This window comes from Microtus ochrogaster, linkage group LG3 (genome assembly GCF_000317375.1).
Source record: "Microtus ochrogaster isolate Prairie Vole_2 linkage group LG3, MicOch1.0, whole genome shotgun sequence".
Lineage (NCBI taxonomy): Eukaryota > Metazoa > Chordata > Mammalia > Rodentia > Cricetidae > Microtus > Microtus ochrogaster.
In genome coordinates, this window is record NC_022029.1 from 25,852,849 (window position 1) to 25,871,835 (window position 18,987).

The 18,987-nt window shown below is 46.2% G+C and overlaps 1 protein-coding gene across 17 annotated transcripts in view; it reads left to right on the forward strand.

The window, feature by feature from the left end:
- The window catches only part of Myt1l (myelin transcription factor 1 like), a 394,778-nt gene that overhangs the window by 38,858 nt on the left and 336,933 nt on the right, over positions 1–18,987 (forward strand). The gene's annotated exons all lie outside the window — the stretch shown is intronic.

An 18,987-nucleotide genomic window follows, 5' to 3' on the forward strand; every position in this document is an offset into this window, starting at 1 on the left:
CCCCATGGTGACTCCGTGGTGGATAGCTGGGGCCTCTGGGATTCTGCCTTCTTCACTAAGCCTGAGGATGAAAATGCACAGCACTGTTCTTATCTGTGAGACTCACTTACTTCTCATCAAAGCTGTGAGAAGGGAAGAGACCTTTCAGTCTCTCAGGCTTGAAAAGCTTTTTGTTTACTGCACAATTCATTTTTAATTTTTCAAAAATCATACTCGTTGAGAGAGTTGTGTCTTCACTTCCCCTTACTTTGGAGATCTCTGTCGTCCACAGTTGTCCTTGGAATAGTGCTGTTTACATTGATATCAAATTGCTAGAGAGACAGTCTTTAAAAAGCCGGGCGATGGTGGCGCACGCCTTTAATCCCAGCACTCGGGAGGCAGAGGCAGGCGGATCTCTGTGAGTTCGAGACCAGCCTGGTCTACAGAGCGAGTTCCAGGACAGGCTCCAAAGCCACAGAGAAACCCTGTCTCGAAAAACAAAAAAAAAAAAATGATTTTCTTTACATGATTAATATACACACAATAGAAAAATTAGATATTAAAATGACTTAAACAATAAAGCACTGAGAACCTCAGTTCAGTTGTAATTACCATTAATACTAGTTTAGAATTACATGCATAATTTTATATTATAATTAGTGATTACATGTGTAATTTTATATCGAGCTATGTCATTCTATACATTTTCTTCTTTACTTCCCATGTCTTTCTGTATTAATAAATGCATTTCTAAAATAATTTTTCCATGGTGCAAGATATCCATTCTGAGATTTCATCAAGTTTTGCTCTGTGACCGTTTCTCAAACCAAACAAGACAAAAGTCTTGGCTGCTTATTCCCATCTGTGTTTCATCTAGTAGACCCGTCCTTCTCGGATACCCATGTAAGCCACTCCTCTTCTTCTTCCTGGTTGCTCATGTTCAGTGATTAAATGATGGCAGTGCTCTGCACATGTGACCAGATGTTTCCCACAACACTCCGTGCAATGGTCACACTCGGGAGCAGCCCTGGAATACAGGGAAAGTACATGCTGCTGTGAGCTTCAGCTCATCGTCCAAGGGCTCAGGTGTCTGCCAGAGCCTGCAGGAGTCCTACAGCATCATGCTCACAAAAGCAAACAGATAAGGGGGTTGAAAACAGTGGAGCCTCCTGTGCCACTGTGACTTGAAGTGCGGATGAGATGACATGACCCATTGACTCTCCTGATGCCCATCATGGGGACACAGACTTGGGGGCTGGGAGAGGGGACCGATGCCCTGAGGAGTACTTCAGAGTGTGGCAAGAAGCAATTCTCATGGACATCACAGGTAGAGGGGGCTGTGATGAGGAAGGACAATTTAGAAAAGAGGAGGCTCTGCTTGCTGCCTGAAGCCACTGCCTGGTGTCTTGTCTGTCTTACTTTTCTTTGACTCTGCTTAAAAGGACACCTTACTTTTAACTTCCTACTGCCTCCCTGTTTTCCTTTTATGGAACACATATATACTGTAGCCAGGAGACATTAGGTTAGTACATCACATTTGTCCTAAAACTTAAAGCCGTAGCTATTGTAGATCTCTTCACTATATTACAGAATATGTAGATTTTTGGGTACTGTTTATTGCCCTTACCCTGTTTGTGTTTAAGGATAAAGTCTACATGCTTGAAGTTGCTTTTGCAACATTTCAGGATATAATGATATGATTTCTGGAATTTACTTCCACGAGGATGTGGTTCTAGAATATGATGTATAGCCACATGTGGCCTTGGTCCCCTGACACTACTGGAGCTCACCAAAGGGTTTGTGGGGCTTATTGTTTTTCCGTCTATATATATGTTTCTTCAAAGTTTTTCATATGAAAACATTTTAGTGACTGAGAAATCATGTGGTCATAACAGAAACATCTGTTGGCACCAGGTGATGCAGGAAAACCTGGTCTTCTACATAGGAATCTGGGATCAGTGTCCTCTCTGAGACTCAGTTTCCCCATCTATCAAATGAATCTGGAGACCACAAGGTTGTATGGAGCATGCAGGAGTTGATGTGTGTAACATGTTGTATGTACACACAGTAGGTCCACATCACATACAAACTACAGATGAACTACATACGGCTGCTATCTTGCCTCTGATACAGGTGGGGACCTGTGTGTTCACTTTCTCTCTCTTGGGCTAATTTATTTTACATTTTAAAGTCAAATGAGGAATTAAACTAACAAAGAACTTGCTTCCATGTGTTATGTTGGATAGATGTCTAGTGGTATTTTGAAAAATTAATTTTCTATTTTGTATTTTAAAAACAACTTATTGAAGATAAATTAGGGATTTTCTCCCCAAACCATGATGTTTGGGTTGAATGATCAGTCACAGCACTGCCTTGTTCTCTTAAACATTTGTCTTTAATTTTTATTAATTTCTCCTTGCAAAGAACATAACTCTACTTCTTATGATTATGCTATGAACTCCTTCTTAACCCTTTTATAATCTAAGAAGAGTAGTAATATGCTCATTTCTTTATTATTATTATTATTATTACTAGTCTTTCACATACTATTAAAACTCTCTCAGCTATTCTGCGAATGGAGCCAGAATTGGGAATTTACCAGTTACGCCCCTAAAAAGTGAACAGCCTCTTCCTGTTCACTCATCAGCAAAGCGAAGGTTTGAGAAGCTGCCAGTGCCTACAGGAGCGGCACCTGAGTGTTTCCGGCTCCTCTCCCTTTCAGATATAAGGTCACTTGTACAGGTTATGAAGCTGCTATCCTTTCTGCTGTAGAAGACAGACAAACAACAAAACAAAAGAAAACAGTTTTCCCAAGGGCCACTTTTGAGAACTGCTCTGCTGAAATCATTACCAGATGTGGAGGGCCAGTGGATGAGTAGGGATTAAGGATACCGGCCAATGAATTAGAATTTAGCGTATGAGATAAAGACAAAATGCAGATCGTGAATGCCGTGTGCCTCGCTAAGCCCCAGAACTCTAGAGAGGCTTGCTGATCTTGACGGACAGTCCAGGGAGGGCTTCTAAGGAGGGTGTGGGTTAAACAAGCTTTGTTTCTTGAACTGGTAGGAAGAGCAGTCAGGTGGAGGGAGGGAGGAAGAATAAGGGCGGCATAGGAGCCGGAAGCCATGTCTCTGTGAGCTGAGGGAGTGTGGAGGTGGAATTCAGTCCCCTCAAAGTTCTGGTTCTCAGGTCAGCAGCTAAGGCTACACTTAGGGAAAACACAGCAGTCCTAGGGGCATGAGGACCATGGTGATGGTAAGGTGTCTGGGAAGAAGCAAAGGAGCAGACATTAGCAGGCAGTGGTGTCTCTACCCTGACGTGACTGTCTGCCGGAGCTTCCATTCTTGAATTCATCAGATTGTCTCTCCATCGTTGTAAAAAGACTTTATTAATTAGCAGCTGCCATATCTGTAAAATTCAAGCGCTGCCTTATCTGTGTCGCGGCAGCTGAATGGCTCTGATAGGAAGAACAGGGGGCCGTACATGGGCACCTGCAACTTGGCCCTCACTCTGCCATGGTGGTGGTACGTGGGAAATGCATGACAGATGCGGTAGGCAGGTGCTCTCAGAGGAGGTGTGTGGGGAGACGAGTCACGTGCCCTATATGCTCTGTGCCTGACAGACAATGGTTACAGCAGACTCTGATGAACAGGAACAGTTGTCGTTCTGTTCCTGTTAGGCTGCGTTCCCCGTCAGCACATGTGCTCAGTGTCTGTGGTGCGCTGTGGTGTGGGAAGCCCCTCTAAACAGGAAACACCACCGTTGAGTCAAGCGCAGTCTGTCACAGCCATGGATAGGCAGGGCAGTCAGTGAGGACAGGATCGTTTAGCATGGCTTTGAAGGACAAGATGCTGGGAGTGCAGGCAGAGAGGGGTGGCTGAGACCTTCCCTTGACTTGGAAGCAAGGGGAACAAACGGAACAGGAATTGTGCTGTTATATGACAATCGGTCCAGAAGGACGGGCTGATAGGAGGCCATGGGGAGCATGTCTGCGTCAGATTTGCGGAAATTCGTCTAACAGGCATTTGGAAAGCAAAGGAAGTGGAAACTGTCTATAGTGAGAACAAAGAGAAGGCCCTGGAGGGCAGGGAGGACAGATAGAATCTGATGCTCGAATCTTGTCAACACCAGCAGGCAAAAGTAGCTTGGTCCCTACTATGACCTCAAGGATGCCACATCCCCTCCCCAAGCTTTGCGATTCTTACCTCAACTACATCCACATAGCTCTTTACTGGGGTGCTGGACTTTGGGGTATTCTGTTAGTGGAAGCAGAAGCAACCACAATGCAGAAGCCGGGGGTACAGCTCCACAAATCCACTGTCTAGACCGGCTCAGCTGCACCTGCATGCGATAATGCACACACTCACACCTGCATAGCCACCTGCCTTTGAGCATCCTGCTCAGTCCTCCTTTAAGACAGAGCTCAAGTTCACTATGGTGACATGTATGTGTTCCTGGAGCTGCTGTCCTGTGTGGAACAGCAACTCCCCCACTGTTCTCTATCCAAAACTGTAGTGCTTCTAGTGGGATAGCTTTCCTGTCCCCTTTCCTGTCCCTGAGCTTGCCAGGTGTTTCTTAGGAGGGGTTCTGGGGATCTCAGGGGGTGACCCCTGGGCCTAGCCATGCCTAGCATCATCACCCCCTTGTGGGAAACTCTTCTGAAGCATTCTCATGCATCTGTGCATTCCATCTTTCAGTGGATAGGCAGGACGATGTGAGAGCTGGCAGGAGAGGAGGCTTCAGCAAGATCTACATGTATGGCAGGCCAGCATGGTAGCATCCTTAGCACTCATGCGGTCCGTGCACCTGTGCTGGTGGTGCTGATATTGACTGTTTCTTAAAAAAAAAAATGCTTTAATTACATGAGACCTCCTTTCTCAGACTATTCCCCCTAGTGAAAGAAATTACTTTGGAAACAAAAAATAAATAAATAAAAAATTGAGCTCAGCTTTCTGGGAACAAAATGCATCCAAGTCTGAAAATAGAAACCAGGACCTTTCACACGGTAATTAAGGGTGGCCCTTCCCCTGTACTAGGGTTTTCGAAGAAAAATGAATTCATATTGAAAATAAATTCCAATGACATGTGAGTACTTAAAATTCAATAGGCTCCTCCCCTCCCCCCTTTCCTTTCTTGGTCTTACCTCAGGCTTGCCTTCCTCCTTTTCGTTTGCACAGAGAAAGATCTATATTTGAGTCCCAGGCTTTTGTGCTCATCCCATAATCACGTGGTTAGTGTTCTAGTATGTCTTGATACTGTTTAAGTTTGTTGTTGTTACATTTGGTGTGTGCATGCACGTGTGTGTGTGTGTGTGTGTGTGTGTGTGTGTGTGTGTGTGCGTGCATGCCTGCCAGGGCATGCCTGTGGAGGCTGGAGGTCAGTTTGCAGAAATCAGTTGTCTGTCTCCCTGCTACCACATGGGTCCTAGGGTCAGGCTTGGCTGCAATTGTCTTTATCCCCTAAGCCATCAGGGGATTTTTTCAAAAAACTTTCTGAGAGGCAAAATATTTAAACCACCAGCAAGAATGCCTTCTGATTTCCAACCACAGGAGTGGGTGGATGGAAAGTTTTGTTATATAATTCTCACCTCCTGGTGCTCACAGAGCAGTGACACCGTTGTCTCTTCCAGGTTTGTTTTCCCTGCTTATAACCCAGATTCCCTCCCTAGCGATCGTCAAACTTTTCTGCAGGCTAGCTGTAGTGCTCAGAACACTTGCTCCAGAGCTCTGCAGATGCCTATGGCCGCTGCCCTGGGCAGGTGCATCCGGAGCATCCCTGTGTAGCTCTGGGGACTGATGTGTAGTGTTTCTGCCTCCTCTAGGAACGCACTCTATGCCAGTGTATGGGCAAGGACCAGTCCTTAGGGGACCACTTCCTAGTGAGGAGCAGCATCATAATTTTTCTCATACATACATTTCATTTAATCCATATGTCTTTATGTGCAAGTAAGTGTTCATTGCAGAGTGAATGCAACCTGGTCAGAGGCCTCTGGTTTCTACTACACTATCCACGCTGGGCCCTCACTGGGACTCCTCTTAGATATTCAGTTGTTGCTGTGTGGTGGAGATCCTGCAGCTTTGGGTTTGCAGGGCTGGTCCCTTCATGCATTCCCACAGATCAAAGACTGGGTGGATGTTGGGGTGGGCCAACTCATAACCCTGGTTCTGGGCCTGGGTGGTTGCAAGGGTTTTGTCAGCCAGACAGCTCTTCCCTGTCTTCACCACCAGGGGGAGCTCCCCAGCATGGCGAGCACAAAGCAGGGTTGGTTCTTCTGCTTTTTCATCCTAGGGGTCTGCTCTCCCACACCTACGCCTTGCCTGGGCAACACAGTTGGGTTATCCTGAAGGCCTGTATCCCAAGTGCTGGAGTTGGTGGGGGGGCAGATACAGCTCTCCTGCTCTTACGACCTCAGGGCCAACTCTCCCACCTGCCACAGGCAGTGAGAGGCGTGGTGGGGGGGCATTTTTCCCCACCCACAATACCACATGGCAGATGAGGGTTGGGGCCAGATCTGCCATGCTCACATTCTTGGGGCAATTCACCCCGCCACTCCCCCCCCGCAGCTCCCATCAATAGGGTGAGCTCTACTGTTCGGCCCAAGTGAGGTGCAGGGTTCACTTTTCCGAGTGCTGCAGCTGTAAGGGGGGAGGGTCAGCTCCCTCACCCACCACAGATGGCAGGGGTGAGGGGAGGAGGGCATCTATCCCTCACCCTCACCATGACATGGCAGACAAAGGAGGTGTGATCATCTAACCCACTCTCTAACCCTCCGGACCAGATCACCCATGCCTCTGCCAACAGGGTCAGCTCTAGTGTTCTGTCCAGGCCAGGAGCACATACATACATTTTAAAAGCTGGAAAATTCTATCCTTAGGTTCTGTAGGAATAGGAGGGACCTTAAGTTCCCACAGAGCTGAACCACCCATGTCATGCCTTGCTTCTATATTACAAAGTTTATTTGTCAATAGTAACTGCCTGTTTTTAATTCCTGTCTTTTTGCTGGCTATTGAACTCTTTTTTAATGACTGGACATTATCAGTCTTGTTTATTCCTTTGCTTGAAAAAAAATAATAATCATAAAGCTTGTATCCCAAACTCTAAGTGTAGAGCGAAAAGAGAACCCAGCGCTTGCCTCTAAGGAAAACACATTTTAGCAGATGCATTTCGAGAGGGCACATCAAGTGCACGCATTAATTAATGCACGTGATCTGAGACCATGCAGAATGAAGTAGGCCAGAGGGAGTGTGCCGCGGGGGTCAGGTGGGAGAGGTGCCCTGGGAAAAAGCCTACCTGACAGAGATAGAGTTCAGGAGAAAATAAAACAGTGAGCCTCGGAGGCCTGGGGTTGACCAGGTGTCCCAGACAGCTTTGTCGAGATCTGAGGAGAGTCCACGTGGGAAAAGAAGTCAGGCCAAGGTCCTGAGGCAAGCCAGTATCTGTAGTGTTCCAGAAACAAGGGAGCAGACTAGAAGGAGCTGCAGGAGAGATGAAAAACGCAATAGGGGCAGCAGTTGGCACAGTTTCCCCAGTGTCCTCAAATGGGTGGGTGTAGGCTGCGAGCGGTAGGGAGAGGCAAGTCCCTAGAAGGCCTAGAACCTACGGTGATCTGTGGAATGGGCTTTTTGAGAGGCTCCCCTGGCAGCAGGTAGGGAGGGAATAGATAAGGAGTAAGAACTAGAGGGAAACGGACAGAACTGTAGCCCCAGAGACAGTGAGATTCTACACAAGGGTGGAAGTAGATAAGGACAGACATGGTGGGAGCACTCCAGATGATGGTGGGAGCACTCAAGATCATGGTGGGAGCACTCCAGATGATGGTGGGAGCACTCCACTTCAGATGATGGTAGGAGCAGTCCAGGTGATGGTGGGAGCACTCCACTTCAGATGATGGTAGGAGCAGTCCAGGTGATGGTGGGAGCACTCCACTTCAGATGATGGTAGGAGCAGTCCAGGTGATGGTGGGAGCACTCCAGGTGATGGTGGCTTTACTGGTTGGCTCTCCCAGTGGTCGAGGAGTCAAAAAGAAAAGATGGAACCTGCTTGCTAAGAGGCAGTTGACTGGAGGAGGAACAACTTGCAGAAGGCAGAGGAAGCAAGAAAAGCCCACCCAGGTGAGTCTAATGTAGTTGACAGAGATGCTGGAGATAGCCATGAATGTGACATTCAGAAAATACTGGTGGTACAGACTGGGATTTTTGAACAACCAAACAAAGACTCAGTGTTGAGTTCTCAGAGATGGTAGGGGTCCAAACGTCATATCAGACTAGCTAGGAGGAATTGGCAGGATGTCAGGGATGGGATAGAGGATCTTCAGACAGGGGCCAAGGGTGTGAGTGTATTATTTCAGCTACCTCAGATTCCAACAGAGTGCCCAGCCTGGAATGGTTGTACCTGGGACAAAACTGGCACTGCCCACAGTGGTGACTGTGGAGGCTACAATGGGAATAGCCCAAATAGAGAAGAGTGTAGCTGGATTGGCCTCAAGGAATGGAGCAACTTTCCTGACGTGTCTTCCCCAGTTTCCATTGCTGTGATTAAACACCACGAGCCAAAGCAAGTTGGGGAACAAGGGGCTTGTTTTAGGTCACAACTTTCAGGTCATATTCCTTCACTAAGAGACAGTCAAGGAAAGGACTCAAAGCAGGGACTCAGAAGCAAGAGCTGAAATAGAAACCACGGGAGAACATTGCTTACTGGCTTGCTCTTTGTCTCTATCAGCCTGCTTTCTTATGCTATGCAGGATCACCTTCCCTGGAGGTACCTCCATAGGCCGGGCTCTTCTACATCAATCGTTAATATGGAAAGTGCCTAATAGACTGTCTATAGGCTAATCTTACAGAGGTATTTTCTCAAGTGAGATTCCCTCTTCCCCAGATATATTTGTAGGGGGCAAAGGTGATGAATTAGGGTCCTGAGGAGAAGGGAGCTCAGATCTGGGGGCCAAGATGGAAAGAGAAATGTGGCTGAAGGGAAATAGTGTGTCTAGCACTAGTAGTGACAGGGTTGAGCTATCACCTCGGCCATGTGTCTGACAGCGGGAGAACAGGCCAGGAGCCACATAGGTGCAAGAACATGCGGGCACAGGTCTATTTCAGAGCATTGGGCACCGAAACTCCAGACAAGGAGACCAAGAGGCAAGGTGCCTGCTGGCTTGGAGTGTAAGGGAATAGAGCCTCATCCTCTTGGCACAGAGCAAGAAGAGGTACCAAGAAGAAGAAACCTTATGTACAGTGTTTCCAGAAGGAAGCCACAGTTCAGGGCAAGGCGGTCAGCAGAACATGTGAACAATGTTGCTGTGATGGTTCCTGGGTCTCCAAGGTGCAGGAGGCTAGGCCATGTCAGGACAGGTGGATAGCAGGCTCATAGCAGAGGAATACCTTGCAGTAAAGTCCAGGGAGCAGGTCCTCTGAACATCTGTAGCTTCACTGGGGCTCATGGGCATTTGTGAAGCCAGAAACTGACCAAGCCAGGTGTGATGGTTTCTCGCACCTGCCACCTTGGCTGGACTGAGAGACACTGAAGAGATCTGTAAGGTAATTCTCCACGCAGAAGATTGAGAAGTGGTGGAAACCGGGAGGCAGAGCCTGGCTGGGGGAAGTAGGTCACTTGTCATGTGTCCTTGAGGGTTTTTGTCTTGCCAAGCCCTGTTCTGTTATGGCTTTGCTCTACTTCCTGTCTTCTATGACAGACTCAAAGTCCTTTTTTCACAGCAAGGAGAAAAGTAATTCACACCCGTGACTTTGCAAAAATTTGTCACACATGGTGTGTCCCCATGTGTCACAGAAGCTTTTTGCAATCTCAGAATTTCTCTGAAATCTGACACCACCTCTGGTAGAGCTATCCAAGCATGCCAGGGGCTAAAAGGGCCACACTGCATCTGACTTGTGTGTCCCCCCAATGCTGCCTGTGGAGAAGTTGTCACACTCTACTGTGACTACCTTGGCAATTAGCCTGGACATGGAGCATGACCCAGCAGGTTCTCCCCAAAGGTGAGGACACAGGGCCGGTGCCATCTGTAAGTCATGCATGGCAATCACCAAGGTTCAGATCACCTCATGCCTGGGTTTTGGCCTTCTACCCTCCAGACTTGGGAGGGAATCATTTCCAGTCTTAAACCCCAGCCTTAGTTTTTTGCTGTATGAGCTCCAGAAGCCAGAACAGAAAGGCCCCAGTGGTGTGGGTCAGGGTGATCACTGCATGTAGCTTCCTGGAACTCTCCAGAAGTTCATACACACACAGCCTAAGAGCAAACCGAGGCATGAAGAATCTAGGAGCTAGCAAGATAATGGTTTTTATTCACTGGTTACCTAAATTCAATCCTTGGAGGACCATGAAAAGGTTGTCATCTGACCTCCGCAGTGTGCCATGGCGTGTATGCATACGATCTCTGTGTGTATGTATGTGTGTGACCTCTCCCTGCCTCTTTGCCTTTCTCTTTTGTCTCTCTCTGCCTGTCTTCCTCTCTATCTGTCTGTTCTTCCATCCCTCCCTATCTCCTTCTCTCCTAATCCATGTTTCTCTGTCTCTCTCTTACTCTCCCTTTTTTTCTGTTTGTCTTTCTCCCTCTCTTTGTCTCTCTTCTCTCTTTCTGCTTCTTTCTCTGTCTGTTGTTCTTCTCTTTGTCTCTCTTACTCTCTCTTTCTCTATCCATCTGTCTGTCTGTCTGTCTCTCTCACACACACACAATACATACATAAATTTAATAAAATATATGAAATTAAGTAACATTTGAATAAAAGAGATGACTTCCTGGTGTTGGGAGGAGACGGAGCCCTTTAGCCTGTCCCATGAATACCACTGTTCGTGAGCATGATCCTCCCTCCTCTTATGCAGTAATTGCCTTTTGACGGCTACAGTGAGCAGATGGAGAGCTCCATGGAACCAGGCTCAGTGTGCTCTGTCTGGGTGTCCGACAGTTTTACTTGGGGCTTCCTTAAAATGCTAAATTTAAAACCCTGCATTCTTGGCACAGTGTTAACTTGTGACCTGGTATAAACCGTTGAGACAAAACCAAGAAATGCCACCTATGATCGGCTCACTACACATCAAAACCCTTTACATGAGGCATAATGCATGGAGGACAGGGATCCACAAACATGCATTTATATGCGCGGTGTCAGCTTGTAAGGCAGGAGATGCCAACACACATGCACTCTCACGCAGTCTTGCAGAGAGGAGCCTGGGTGGCCTGAGGAGCTTTCCCACCTGACCAGACCGCAAGAGTTGCCACATGTGCCAGAAGAGGGCCTAAAGCAGCCATAGGGACTGTCCAGGAAGGGTGAGACTTGAACAGTGGCAGGTGTTACTAACTCTGACAGGAGTGAAGCAATGGACAGGACAAGGGTGTTGGGCTTACTCCCAGCAACATCTGCATCCTCATACTGACCCAGAAGCACGAGGTGTCAGACCAAACTGGGTTAGGGATTCCGAGGAACCCAGGGCCATGATTCACTTTCTTTAGGGTGGGGAAGCCAGGGTATCCAGGACCAGCCTGTACTTTCTCTATTAAGTGCTTTTGCATAATTGCGTACTGTCCTCTGTGTCCTTCTGTGACTACACTTAAAGATCACCTGGCTAAGCTGAGTCTCAATTAAGGAGATTGGCTGTAATTTTTTTTTCTATGTCTGCTTGTCATCTCTTGGGCAAACTTCAAGTTAGACTCAGATCTATGACTCGCTGGCACATCCTTTCTTCTCTCCCATTTTTATCCATTCCTCTTTTTTTTTTTTTTTTTTTTTGGATTTTTCGTTTTAGGGTTTCTCTGTATCTTTTGGTTCGTGGCCTGTCCCTAGCTCTTGTAGACCAGGCTTTCCTCGAACTCACAGAGATCCGCATGCCTCTGCCTCCTGAGTGCTGGGATTAAAGACGTGTGCCACCAACGCCCGGCTCCATTCCTCTTTCTGACATGTGGTAGAGACTCAGGCAGAGGTTGTAAAAAGAACCAACAGTGTTACATGACCAACCGTCCAAGAGGCTATGATGACACTAGATTCAGACATTGTCTGTTGAGTTGGTCTGCTCAGGATGCTCCAAAGAGTACTGTGTCTCAGGACTACTTCATTCTCATGGTTCCAGAGACCAAATCCAAGGATAAGACCCCAGAAGTCCTCATGTCTGGATAAAGCTCTGTGTTGGTTTTCAGGTACCCACTGTTTTGTGTGTTCATCAGTAGACAAAGGGCTAGCTCCCCTCCTCCTAAAGAGTAGCCACTCTCACCCTGGGATTCAGTTATTGTCATCCAATTGTCATTGCACAGGGGCAATTGCACAGGAGAAGCAAACTGAACTCTAACCCCCAGCCCATGACACAAGTGGACATGTGTACCCACGTACACAGGGTGCAAACCTATCTATGTTTGCAGGGTATAAAGACGTATGGATGTGTACACATGATTTATAGTATTATATTGAAAGTTCTAAATGCCCGTGGAGATGGAGAAGAGAAGCATCATGATTCTGGCATAGTGAGATATAATTCAGGTTGAGAGGCTCCACAAAGACTACCCTGATGAAAGTGAGCTCGGTGGGATCCTGCCGTTTTGATTAGAGCAAGGCCTTCCAGGCAGAAGGTAATATGAGGATCCTTTCTTCCAAAATCAAAGCAGAAACCACAGGTATTACTCAGTCTCCTGGGATTTCGGGGAGATACAAAGGCAGGGTGGTGAGTATGTGGCCGAGATGCTGAAGAGCCATGAATGCTAGCTCTGCTGAAAGGTGGTGAGCGTGGCCCGGGTTAACAGAGATCTCGAGGATGGCTCTCTCTGCCTCAGCAGTGACTCTCCATGGCAGTTCAGAGGCAAAGCAGCTAGAGATAATCTTCAGAGCAAATTAGATGAGATTAGGTGTGTTCAGGGAGATATGGCCGTGGAGCCAGGAGGAAATTAGATCTACTAGCATATGCCAGTCTCGACTGTCTTCCTTGATGTTTCCATCGGATAAGAGATGACGGACTCAGGCCTTGTTTGGAAGGGAGGAGACTGGGAGAAACCACGCTGCTGCTATGGGTGACGTTTATTTTGCTTTTAGCGTGTATACATGGTCTAAAACACCTCAACTGAACTTTTAAAGTACGGATGGAGGATGCTTGGTATGTGTGTGTGGGGATGAAGGTGTGCACCAGGTGGCATGCGGAGACCAGAGCACAGCATTGGGTGTTACCCTTAAGAATTCCATCCACCTCCTTTGAGTAGGGTCGTTCATTGGCTTGAAGTTTTCTAGCTCGGCCAGACTGGTTGATGGGCAAGTCCCAGAAAGTCTCCCGTTTCTGCCTTTCCAGCTCTGCAGTTATGAGCATACTTCGATGCCCAGCGTTTTACAAAGGGTCCTGGGGCCAAATTCATGTCCTCATGCTTGTAAGGCAAGAGCTTTACCAACCGAGTTATTGTTTCAGCCCCTTATACGGGGTTTCTGAAAATGTGTATTTTCCATAGGCACATAATGGTATCCTTGTGGAGACTGTTCTAGAATAGCGCCTCTGACCCTCAGCCCAGCACACGTCATACCAAAGAGCTCAGCTAGTAAACGTCTCCCCATCCTCCATAGCATCCAAGTACCTCGAGGAATAATACCACTGAAGAGAGACTTGTGTGAGATGAACCAAGACAGGAGTTGATCCAAATGTCATTTCTCTCTGCCTTGAAGATGGCTGTTTGCTTTATTCTCCTTCCCTGCAGATTTATTGCACAATTATATTTTACTTAGGCTAATAATTAAATGAGCCTGAATTCCCTGAGCATATAATGCTTGATTTGGGGCAAGGGTGTTGTTCAGTCACTGCGAGGGGAAGCCAGCGAGGATTAACAGCTCACGCGTGAGAACTTCAAAGCAGGAAACGCATCCGCACAAGCAGATTGTTACCTGTCCATGGGATGTGCTTTCCGGTAGCTTTTCCCAAGTGCAGCTGATTAGCGTTATTTGGTTTGTCAATTTGTTTGTACCGTGAAGGCTAACACACACTTTCTCCAAGTCGTTTGCTATTAATATGGAAAGACCATGCTGGTTATGGCACTAGCTGGTTTTTGTAAGACATTCCATGGATAATTTTTATAAACTGTAGTTTATTCTAATGCCATATGTTTTGATTTTTTTCATATGTTTTGATTTTAAGATAAAAAGTATACAATGCACACATAAAAAATCAGTGTATCAGCCAGGTGGTGGTGGCACACAACTTTAATCCCAGTAGGCAGAGGCAGGAGGATCTCTGTGAGTTCATGGCCAGCCTGGCCTACAGAGTGAGTTTCAGGACAGCCAGGGATATACAGGAAAAACCCTGTCTCAAAAAACAGAAAACAATAAAAATTAATCAACATCTTTATATCTTGTCACACAAAGGAAAACCGTTTCTCCTACACTAGGAAAAGGACTTGCTTATACACAACTAAGATAGAATCTCTTACTTGGCCGGGCGGTGGTAGCGCACACCTTTAATCCTAGCACTCGGGAGGCAGAGGCAGGAGGATCTCTGTGAGTTCGAGGCCAGCCTGGTCTACAAAGGGAGTTCCAGGACAGGCTCCAAAGCTACAGAGAAACCCTGTCTAGAAAAAAAGAATCTCTTACTTGATAATATTACAGGTTGTATTTCAATCGAAAATTCCTAACTCAGCTTCCTGGTCTTTCTTTTTTCTTATCTAATAAAACCTCCATAAGAAATTGCCCAGTTAAGGTTCTCCGGGTTCATGACTATACTCTTTGCTCTGACTATTTTCCCCTCTCAAATTACTGTATTTTTTTCTTTTTATTACCATTTATTAATTGAACAAACTTGTGTGTTTTGTTATATTTCTCAGACGTGTATGACATACTTTTATCTTGAATCCCCATTGCCGTAGCTGGTTCCCCACTCCTCTTCCCCTTTCTCTACCTCTAAGCCCTCCTTCTATTTTCATATACTATCTTTACTGTTTTCTTCCACCCTACCTATTATTGTTGCACACACACATATACATGCAAATATATAAGCACAGTCTGATGAACACTTAATATTACTCATATGCATGTTTTTTTTTTTTTTTTTTAGAAATGACCACTTGGTGTTGAAAAATAACTCTAAGGCACATCACTAGGAAAGACTAAATCTCCCTTTCTCAGAAGTCATTAATTGCCTGTAGTTCTTTATCAAGAGCTGGGGGCCCTGTGAGATTTTTTTTTCCCCACCCATATTAGCACATCCACTGGTGCTGGGATTACTCAGGTCTTGTTTGGGTGAATGTATTATTGAGTTTTCATGGGCACAGCCTCCCTGTCCTATATAGGAGACACAGTTCCTTAGCAGGCATCCTGGTCCTTATCCTATGTTTGCTCCAATCTTTCTATCTATTCTTCATGTTTCTAGAACAGGATACCACAAAGCTCAGTTACTCTCGGTATTCTGATCAGTTAGGCTTTCCTGAGATGTCTCTCTCTGCTGGATAAAAACACTTTTTTTGGTGATGGGTGAGGACTACATTTACCTGTGGGTATAAGGATAAGTGGGTAAGTATCTGAGTGGATTAGGAATTAGACTGGTTTAAAAACATTACAGTAGTAGGTTCTTCTCTAAGATTCATGGGTACGCCAACCACAGGTAGCCGGTACTGTAAGCCTAGCCAACTGTAAACTTTATGAGTGTGTGGGATTTTTGTCCTTTGGAACTTGTTGCATTATCTACATTTTTTTTGTTGTTTTTACACTCATATACATTCCAAGTTGACAATGATATAGGACACTGTTTCCTACTTGAAATTGAGAAGATAAAATGTTTTCTCCTAAAGTCGATGTGTGTCAATTAATCTACATGGATATTTTGGACTTGAAAATAATGATTTTGGGTGTTTTAAACTTTGTGTTCTTTTTTATGTCTATGTTTACCATATAAGATTTTCCACCTCTTATCTCTTCTTTTCTCCCCACCACAGCTCATTCTTATTAGCATTCACTACAAGAATAATCTTAAGTGACTTTTACAATAGATGTGCAAAGAGTACCAGAATCATATCCTTACAGGGCCCTGGCCATGCGGTGTTTAGGACACCTCTGCCCTTGCTTGACTTAGGGATGGAGTGTCTTCACCACATCAGGATCCCTCATCTTTGCAGCTTGATGCATGTTTCTGCCTGTAGCTTTCCATTGCAGGCTATGTCTACCTAGATGACCCCAACCCCAACCTCTTCCTTAGGGGGAGATCCTACTCCTGTGTTGACCTTTCTCCTCCCACTGCCCAGCCCAGAGCTCTGTCATCGCTATCCCCGTGCACTTGGCTGGCCATTAGCATCTGTGTAATCACAACTCTTCTGCCTGATGGGCTTAACGTTGATACCTTTTGTAGTTCACCTTGCTTCTGGTGACAGGATCCATCCACACTAATTCTCTTTATCAACAATCTAGGACATACTCTAATGGATTGTAGCCTGCCTCTGATTTCCACCTGTTTTGGAAACTCTGTTACCCACTATAGACGTTAGTTTTCCCATCTGAAATGATGGACAGGCCAATAAGTTCCCTGATAGTGAAGGCTAGGAGTGAGGAACATGTGGTCTGTATTCTCTCAGCAAGAGCCACTAAGCTACCTGGAAGAGAGTGTCATTGCCATGCATCCCCACCCCAGACTCTTTCTTTCCAACCTCATTTTTGTTTATAAAAATGCATCACCAGGTGTGATGGTTAACATCTGTTGTCAACTTCAATAGATTTAAAGTGGCCAAAGGGAGATTGTGCCTCCCCCATTGGAATACCTCTTCTGCCAGGTCCAGTGTTGTATACTGGTTAGTCATGGACACTCCTCTTCATATACCACTGTGATTGCCCATTGGTGAACCCCCCTCTCTGCACCAACCCTCTTGTGCCTCAGCTACTATTGAACCATCCAAGAAATTTGGATGGATCTCAGCCATCCAAAATAGCTAGCATGTAGAGTCCTCTCCAATCCCTCCCCAGACCAGTATTGGAACCTTGGTGCTTAGACAGAAAGTCCAGAAAAGACCTTTAAGGAATAAGGTCAAATTGTATGTGGTCCTATTGGCTTTCTCTGCACACAAAGTAAATATTCATCCAGGGAGCAGGTGTTAGGACAGAACAGGTTTGTGATGTCAGACAGGTCTGGACCCCAAAGCCTTGCTTCACCATGGCTTCTTTCTGAACTTGGTTGAGTGATGAAACTTGAGTTTCATGTCTGTAGCATAGTGAGAGTATTTGCCCTTATCTCGCAGACCAGTGTAAGAATAAAAAGAATAAAAACAACACCTATAACATTGCTAGAATATTTAGAGTACTCAGGTTCTCTAAGATGGTCTCATGATAAGTCTGTTGAGGGCTGAAGTACATGTATATAGCTAATGGCATCTCCAGCAAACTCACCAGTGGAGCTCACCCTCCAGCTCCACTGGGGACCGTGGAGCATACTACGCCAAATTTAAGGTCTTCCACCCTTCAGTTTTTCCCTGTTTGATTCAGGTTTCAGACCCCAATATGCCCCACACCTGTCTTCTCCTTTCCAACATCGTTGTGGGCTAAAGACACTGATTACATTCCATGCATCTCAGAAATCCTGTGGCTTTCTGTATGACTAGATCCACAGTTGGCCTAATGCTGTGGTCCATACACCTTTACTTGGAGCATTTGTCATAGAGGATTCTGTCCTAGAAGGTGAACAATCTACCCATGATCACCTGGAGTCAGAACCCAGTCCCCCCAGCAGGGGGCTTTCCATACACTATGTTCATACCACTTGAGGTTATCATAGCCTGGGCAGTTCATGGCTAGGGGGCCTCCATGGAGGCCTTGGTTCCTATTCCCTGGATCCTCCTGGGTTCATTTTGCACACTACCACATGCTTCACCTTGAGCTCAGGGATTCCGGCCTACAATAGTGCATGCTGCTATTCACTAATTTTCTTTGTGTGTGCGCTATACCCTGAGCTAAGCACATCACATGTAATTTCATTTAGCTCTGACGACAACGTTAGAAGGTGGACACCATTATTCTCCTCAAACACAAAACAGAAAAATCCCAAAGTGCTGTTCCCTAGCATTTTGTAGAGGAAAAAAACAGCATTGTGTGCTGAGGTCTGACTGCATCCAGATTTTATGATTTTTATTTTCATATTTTCCTAGTCTTTGTGCCTTCTGTAGCACTTGTTCTGCTGTCTGGGAGAAGTGTTTGGTTTGTTTTGTTTAATGAGTTGCTAATTGGTTGGGCCCCTCAGCCTGTGTTTGCCCTCCGAGACCTTGAGTAACACCAAGCTGTCTCAGACAGCGCTGGCTGTACAGTGACCTTCCAGTTAAGTTTTGGCTCCCTCCCCTACATCGCCTGTGCTGTGTAGTCACCAGGCAGTGTTGATGCACACACACACAAGTGGTTGGTCCGTACCTGGGGAACTCAACAAGGCCTCTGGGTCCAGGCTCATGTTCAGAATCTGGACTGAGCCTGTTGAGGTCAGCCACTCCAGAATCAGGATGTCACTGCTGGCTTCTGCTGAGTCAGAGTCAGACTATGAGATGGTTCGTGGTTGACCTCAGCTTTGCGACATCCATGCCAATATTAAATGACTCATGGCATAGTTCTGGAGCACTCTGGTGCCAGTGTGAGGTTTGGGAGAGAGATGTTGCTCCTGATCTCATAGGGCACTACCCAGTTAGGACTAAATGAAAAGACCTAAGACCCAGGCATTTCAGGACTCTGGGCAAAATAGGACTCCAAGGAAGCAGGGACATTGGGTCCCAGCAGGGCACAATTATTTCTGGCAAGCTATCATGTTTTGAGATCCATAAACACAGAACAAAAAGATGGCTAAATCCTAAGAATAATAGTCCACATTCAGTTCTGGATGAAGGTAGGCTTCTTAGTCAAACTCAGACTCAGATCAGGTTCTGACGTTGCTCCATGGGGACTTTGTACCCACGTTAACCCCAGTAAGCCTGAATGTTTCAAGAGAAAAACACACTTAGAAACACACTCCAGGGTTCCCTGCCCTGTGGGAAGTCCAAGGAACCCCCACCTCCATCCAGATCCAGTAAGGTGAACATCCAAACTG